The sequence below is a fragment of the Cuculus canorus genome, chromosome 3 (genome assembly GCF_017976375.1).
Source record: "Cuculus canorus isolate bCucCan1 chromosome 3, bCucCan1.pri, whole genome shotgun sequence".
Lineage (NCBI taxonomy): Eukaryota > Metazoa > Chordata > Aves > Cuculiformes > Cuculidae > Cuculus > Cuculus canorus.
The window spans coordinates 115,418,833-115,427,004 of NC_071403.1; the positions used below are offsets into that span (position 1 = coordinate 115,418,833).

Below are 8,172 nucleotides of genomic sequence, written 5' to 3' on the forward strand. Positions count from 1 at the left end.
TTTATTCTTCTTGTTTATTCTGAAAGTTTACGTGTGGTTTGCAAAAACCAGTGGTGTACCAAGAAAAATCTTGTGGAATTAGAAATGGGGGGAAATTATCTTAATGTATGCGTATACTTGTTACTTTAAAGTTCTATAGTAGATGAGATGTCTACAAAGCATGCGTGGAGAAATAGTCCTTTCCATTAGAGAAACAAGCACCAGTTTAGGAGTAGGCTTTAAAGGAGCAGATCCAGAAAAATAATGGGTGTTTTGATTCCTATATTGCATGGGAAACTGGATTAAAAGGTCGTAATAGTACCGTGATGCTTTCAGACTTTAACTTGCCTACTTCACTGCTCTTAAGAACAACCTTGAGAAATAAAGTAAAAGGATCATTGTGCATGTTTCTACCATGTCGGTTCCTAATAGTAAACGAAACTATGAGCTACGTAGTAGAAGGGAGTGAAGATGAGATTGTCATGTAGGCTGGGGCTGGTATATTGCTGACAGCTTTAACCCAGTTAGTATGAACCCAGTGGAGACCTCACTCTTAACCCTTGTCACAGCCAGCATTTTCATTGCAACTGCTTCCCTTGCTCCCTACATTAAAATAAGCATCCCAGAGTGTAGCGTATGATTATAACCAGACCTTCATTTGATTACCCAGGAATATCTCAAGAGTGGCTTTATTAATGAAAACAAGCTGCTCTGTGTCCTTGGGACAAGTGCAAGAGAAACTCTGATTCAGTCTCAGTTTGGAAGGCTGACTGAACTTGGACAAAAACTGCAATCAATTCTTGGCTTTTGTAGTATGAGAAGGAAAGAATGATGCCCTGAAAATATCAGTGTGATGATAAATATTTTCTTTTTTTAATTTGCATAATTCATATGTATTACTCATCTTATCAGCTGCTTCATTTCGTTACTCAGTGCTTAATTTAGGTAAGAAGAAATGTGCTGAATGAGGTGTTCACATCTCACTGAAATCGAGCTTTGATTCAGTGGATAAGTCTCCTAAGTTCTTTTAAAAACTCAGCTCTTAAGCTTCTTGGGAAAGTTGCTATTCAATTTGAACAAGAAAAGGAAATGGGCCTGGGGGGGAATTCGTGGGGTGGGGACATAGTAAAGGAAATTGAAAACCAAATGCTTTTCTTTCTGTAGCTTCACAAACATTTGTTAGATATTTAATTAACTTCATATTTGGTTTTGCAGGCCAGATCCCACATTAGCAACTTCAGTTACTAAATATGTAAAATCCGAACAGTTATTACTCTTTTTAGTCAGCAAAATTGTTAGCTGTGTTCTCTTGATGTTGGTTTATGGAGGTCCCATAAACCTTCATACAAGCATTCAATGTCCTGCCAGTTTTGTTTTCTATTTTGGTTGAAAGATTCAGACAAAGAAAAGGGATTATCTTCCTTATTCTACAAGAATTATTGATGTAATGTTCAGTATTGATACCATCCTCAGCCGTATGAAGGCTGTGAGCACTCACAGAAATCTTATTAGTGCTTATTTTCTTTTTTTTTTTCATAACGGGTTACTCAGTTCTACTTCTGAATCTTTAAGAGATAGTTTGTAGGTTTTGTTCCTTTTTTAGCTCTATCTCTATGATTCATGGAATAATAATGTCAACTTTCAAAAATACAGGAATTCATTACAGATTAACTCTCAACTATCAGGTCCAAATGGGGGAAAGGTGAACAATTAATGTTGCCTTACTTGGAGAAATAGCTAAAGATCTGCACCTGTAGAGAGGGTTAGAAATGCACAACTCTTGCCAGTAAAAACCATGGCCTTTAATTTATTAAAAATAAAGGGTTTTTTTATTTACTGCATGCTATGACTTTTTGGTAGCTCTTTAGTTTGTAGTTTGTTTCTGCAGCTGAAGGAACACTGTTCTTGTCTTTGCTTTCAATGCATGTATAACAGGATACTAAAATATCTTTGTCCCTCACCATCCACTGCTCTCTGCACTTGAACTTCAAGCAACATGACTGCTCTGAAGAAACCAAAAACTTACTTCAGTCAAAGGTGAAACCATTTTGTTTGCAAATTAAAGATTAATGTTACCTTTTCTCCACACTCAACTGTTCAGTTTCCCTCTCAATCCAAGTAATGTTGTTTGTACACACCTTCCGCAATCCAACCAGTAGTAGCTCCGACAACTTAAAGCCTTTAGATATCAATGACAATTTCATTTTTATAAATTATTCCTTGTAAAGAAAATAATAAACGTTATCCTCTTTTAAGTATAGCAGTCAAAGCAATAAGCAGACATAGGGCTAAAATTATGAGTTTGTATAAAAAAGGCTTACTTTGTTGCTTTCTAGTCTCATGCTGCAGAATTTCCTTGTCTGAGAGGACTCTGTTGAAGCATAAGATCATGTTATGAAAATTTGGGAGAGACATGTTTGGAAGTTGTTAAGCTGCTTTTTTTACCACTTTGACTTGTTAAGCAGATAAATTATACTGCGACTTGCATGTGATTTTTGTACAGTTGCCTAATTATCATTTAAAATTGTAAATCTAAAATTTTAGAGCATTTTTAATGTAAATACAAATGAATCTACTCTGATTAAAGCCTATAGATTTTTACTAATTTGTTTGGGTCCATATTTTTCTCAGCTGGTAGACTGAATTTTTCTGCCCACACCATAACATGGGTTGAAACATTTGGGGATCTATAATGTGGTGGACTATTTTGTACCAGATTTTTATCTCCTTTTTATTTACCAGTTCTTCGGTCTGTATTACACAAAGCCTAGATGCACTACCTGGGCTGTTTGTCACAGTTCTTTTAGGAACAGGGCCATGGTTTTCCTTGTCCACCTAAAACTCTTTTGTCAGAGGGCAGACAATATAGTAATTGATCCCACAAGGGGTATATAGTAGCTGTGAATAGTACATTAGTGGATGACAAAACAGAGACAGTTCATTAGAGAAAAGAATATCACAGTAGTGGAAGAAATTTTGCTTCAAATCACTTTCCAAATGTGGCATTCAAAAAGGAGGCAGACTACAATACCCAAAAAGGATGGATGGCCTTGAGGTTAAATTATGGGATTTTAACTTCAGGAGAGATCTTTGCCAGTGAGTTTTGTCCTTGTGGACACACCGCAGGATCCCTCTAAGTCTTTGCTTTTGTGAAGAAGTTTAGAAGTTTTTCTGAATGGAGGTATAGGATTTTTCTTCAATACGAAGCCCTTAAATGGATTGTAAGATGCAGCTTAATACATTGTCTTGTTTTTAAGAGAATGGATGATGTAAAACTTGACAAAGGCTGATAATTCTTCTGTTGGCAAGTGAGTTGCTTGTGAAAATATTTGTTCAGTAACCTTTTACAGGGAAGTTTAAAAATTTGTTTGTTCTGCTGAATAAAATAAAAAGTTTACAACATTTTTCTGTTTTCAGAAACAACAGTCCTTTCGCATTTCCCAGGCTTCAGCACAGAACATAATGTGACTTACTTGGTCACACAAAATTTCACAACATGGATCCAGGAGTCCAAGAGATGTCAATGTTTCAATAAAAAAGCTGGGCAGTTCCCGAATGAAACCTGAGCTTTCCCATCCTTCTTGCCTCAAACAGAAAAGGATAAGTTATATCTTCTTATGACAATGCAAGTTATCTGTGACATTTACATGATCTCTTAATACACTATAAACTACTTGGTGTATCATATAAAATGCTTATATTTCTTATTATTTCCTCTTTCATTTTCACTTATTGTAATATAAAGATTCAGTCACCTAAATGTTGAGCTTAATCCAAATTCAAATTAAATCTCTTAAACAGTTGGTACACCCCCTAATTAAGGATAGCATAATCCCTTCTGCTATGGTAGGCAACTGTAGATAATAACTAGAAATACTGCATTTCTCAAAGCTCTGCTTTTATGGTTCTAGTGTGTTTTGCAAACCCTTAGTAGGGTCAATCTCATTTATGAGGTCCTTTAACTGCATTTTCCTCATACCTTTTAAGCTTCGTACTTTATGTAGTACACAGTAAGTCAGCATCATGTAAGCCACTAGAAATATTTGAACTGGGTCATAAGAGGCTCCGTCTAAATTGTTTAGCTTTTACTTATCTTATAAACCTGTCTTTTCTCTAGCACGAAGTCTAGGGTCCTTTCTTTTGATGGTCACTTTTTACATTTCAAAGTTTAAGCTGTTTTTTTCTTTTCTTTATATTTTATAGTATTCTCAGTGCTGCGATTAGGAACAGAGGAACACAATACCAACCCATCTAGTTCACATCCTAGAGTCTGTCTCCTCAAGTATTTGTCTCCAAAAATGACCATAAGCAAATAGATCAAAAAATAATACAAGGCTTGAATTAATCTATTCTCACTGTAACTATGACCTGTGGGGTAACTAAATTTTCTGCTTTATTAACTGTAATAGATCGAACAAATGGGATTCAAATGCCTAACTGTAAACATTTATGAATATGAACATCAGAACTTATCGCTTTAGTGCCCTTACAGTCAGTGGGGAGAAATAGACGCTGCTAAAGTGCAATTCAGTTTATCCTAACGTCAGTATCTAGAATGCCTAAGGTGAATTGTACTAAAACAACTAAAACAAAGCTAATCTATTTTAGTCTGTTGAGTCTAAAGGAATCTTGGGTTGACTAGTTAAGACACAGACAGGAAGAATTTAGTCAGGTGACTTTCACAAAAGATTTCAAACTTTATTTTTTAATGAGTCCTCTGGATCTGTTATTAACACTGCATTTTGTAAGACTTAAATATAAATCATTCTGCTATGGAAATCAGGAAAGGCTTTGAGTTTTCAGAGAGAAAATCCAATGATTTTTTTGTAGGCATCCTATTTTATTACAGCATGTGTGGGGGAGTGTGCTGATATCCTTTTTCTTATACTTTCACAAAAATCTACATTGTCCAGAAGTGCCCTGAATCAATAGACTTCCTCACTAATTAGCATCTTATTTTCATGCCTCCTTTGCAAATAACATGAACTTCCAAGGACATCAGACTGCTTCAAGTCTTGCTTTCTTTGTCTGAGTTGGTCATAGCTATGACAGTCTGGTAGTTAAAATATTAGCTTGAATCTCCATATCAACCCTTTCTCTACCCCTCTCAAGCCAAAGTCTGAACTGCAGGCTGTAGACAGCCAAGCTCACACAGGTGTAGCATTGGCTAAACAATTCCTCACAAGGAATTTATCTCTTGCAAAGAGTTTGCCTTGCATAAAAAAGTACAGATGATTGAAATTACCAGTTGTCAAAAATCTGACAGGTCTGTTTGACAAGCAGGTCACACGTGTGAGCTGGCATACCAACATGTATGCCATGTTACAACAGCAACACGAGTTGGGTACCTTACAAAAAAATTTACGGAAATTCCTCCCCAGACATTTTGATAACAGATTAATTCTTTGCGAATGCTGATTTTGTGCCACCACAGTCTGAAGATCCACGTCTCAGAGGGGATTTGGCATCTGATGTCCATGGGAGCTCAGCACTACCGAGTGTGAGCCCAAATATGTGGTCCAAAACTCTCAGCTTGACTGAAGTTCCTCCAAGTGAGACTGAAGATGAATAACAGCTCTGCTATAGCTCCAGTGATGCCAAGCCTTGGCAGGCTGAATCCGCATCTCATCAGGATGCAAACCAACCTCTACGGCTAAAGAGCTCCGTGATGCAGCAGTCAGCCAGCAATGCCCAATAGCCGGCTAGAACCGCACTGTGCTATAAATCTTTCCAGTGAAACAAGAGGAGGGGAAGAGGCTTATTTGGTACGTTAATCCATTTAAAAGAGAGGGGGGGAACCACTCTTTGCCCTTTGGAATCATATCAAGAATATTTTATATTTGAATTGTGGTAATATGCAGCAATTTAATAACTTTTATTTTGGTAGACCACATAAGTATTCTCAGTGGAATAAGTGGCAAATACAGCAAGGACTTCTGAAATGTGAGATGGTCTTTTCCAGCCCAAATGATTCTATGATTCTATGCTTTCAGGCTGCTGGTGGCTGCAGGGAGCAGTGGAAAATCTATGCAAACTCTTTCCAGCATAATTTTCCGAATGCAGAGACCTGCAGAAATACTTAAATGTGAATGCAGAAAATTACAACTAAATACATAAATTAAAATATTTCATTATTAGTACATTGATGTGTTGTAATCTGGGTCACTAAATGGGATTAATAGAGAAGAGATCTAATTCAACATTTCTACAATGTCAGTCACTGGAAACAGGTTGTTAGTTTATAAACAGAAGCTAACAATTTATCTCACACATGTATGCTTGTATGGACACTCATACAGTGCATTAAATTTTCCTTAAATGCTTCTGGCAAATAATAGTATTTTAATTGCATGAGAACTTTAGAAATACAAACACTTCATTGTTTCCTAAATCTGTCAGATGTCTAAATTGAAATCTTTTAGGAAATAAGTTATTGACGTGTAGCTAAGGTTTTGGTGGAAATAGCTGTGTGAGGTGACAGATTTAAGGGGCAATTAAACAGGTGTTCATGAACCATCAAATAAAATTAAAAAAGGTAATAAAATCAAAACATAAGTTTTTGTCACACTTTAAAAAAGGATGTCATTGCAAAATTATTTGGAAAAAAAGACATCCAAGGAAACTGGCTCTGGAAGCCCAGTGAGGTTCTTTTCCAGGTATGTTAGTGGGAATTCCTACACTTAAATTTAGGTTACTTTTGTCATAAAGCCCCACATTAGTATTTACTCTTGCTAATTGCTTCTGTCTCATTTCCTGCGTTGTGCAACATCTGATCATGGGTTTATCCTTATTTAATGATGTCTGCCAAGTTGTGGGGAAGGCTCCTCTCCACTGCAAGCTTTGGTGGTATCCCTAAGAAAAATAATATGGGAAGCCTATGAGTCCAATAAGAATGTTAATAGGAAATAGGAGAGTTTCAAATATTTCTGCAAACAGCTAAAAATAGTGTTCTGCACTTTGGGAAAATTAGCCAGTGAGTGATAGTTCTGACGAGGTGATGTAACTCAGCTTTCCGCCTCTTCATTTTCACGCTAATGTTCTTCTGGAACCAAGCAGAACTGGACTGCTCTTACCTCAAGTTTCTTGTGCAGTATCAGTTTCCATTCATTCAGCTGAAATACCTTCTTCCCTTGAGAAGAGCCATTACTGTTCTTTTTTAGCTCAGACTCACAACTATTATGAGGAATTGTTTGGAATTTTAACAGTTAGAGTCCACATGTGAGGAAAAACCAGTTCCCTCCAAACAAACTTGTAGTTCCCTGGAGATTATTCCCTAGATCCAGATTACTAACAGTGGGAGGAAGGCCAACACAAAAGCATAAAATATAATGGAATGACTAAAACAATGTGGCATGGTTCTTCGAATGAATTTCCATAACCCAGTATTCATGGATGTTGATTGTTTGTTGCACAAGTGTTATAAGATGTTAATTATTTCATTTATAATTGTTGAAAATATTCATTTAAGTTTCAGAATAAATGTGTTTATGCCTTTTTGGTTTGTTTCTGACTTCTACTGTCAGAATTAATTTATTCATGTATGTGTACTCTCATATTTATTCCAAGCATAGATATTCAAACTTCTGTACCATGAACAGGACCTTCTACCACATACACCAGGAAAGATCTGTAACTGGTTGAACTGCAGCTATTATAGAAAATAAAATTGCACACTATAATGAAATATGCATGTAAATAATATACATAGTCGAATACTCAATTTATAAGTCTGAGCAGATAGGAATTGGAACAGATCAGTTGCCTAATAAAGTTAATTAATTAAGATTAATTTTAATTTCTGTAGAATATTTTTATATCATCAACCCAAAGTAGCTTATTCAAAATGCTTCTCTATACTCTGAGATATTGTTTGTGCACATACAGCAAAGGAATAGGCCTTTAAAATGTGAGTTGTACTGTAACAGAGAGTTGTCCATTTGCAGTCCCTGGAATTTAAAGATGGCAGAAATATGGCTTTATAATTCAGTATGTGGAAGAATCCAGATCTTGTGTATATCCTTCAAAATAAAATAATAAAACAATAAAACTGTTGACTGTGAAGTACAGATTCATCTGCATCATCACTATCAATGTTCATCACAATCCAGTTAAAGCTAAACTGTTACATGATTGTAACTGGAGAAACTTGCCTAAACTTGAAAAAAAGAGAAAAATAAAGACTCCTTTTAAATT

At 35.9% G+C, this 8,172-nt stretch overlaps 1 long non-coding RNA gene across 1 annotated transcript; it reads left to right on the top strand.

Annotated features, from left to right (window-relative positions):
- The first annotated feature begins 1,134 nt into the window (after positions 1-1,134).
- Positions 1,135-7,768, top strand: LOC128851906 (uncharacterized). Its single transcript, XR_008449439.1, has 2 exons — positions 1,135-2,016; positions 3,397-7,768. It is a non-coding gene; the product is annotated as an uncharacterized LOC128851906 (long non-coding RNA).
- The last annotated feature ends 404 nt before the right edge of the window (positions 7,769-8,172 follow it).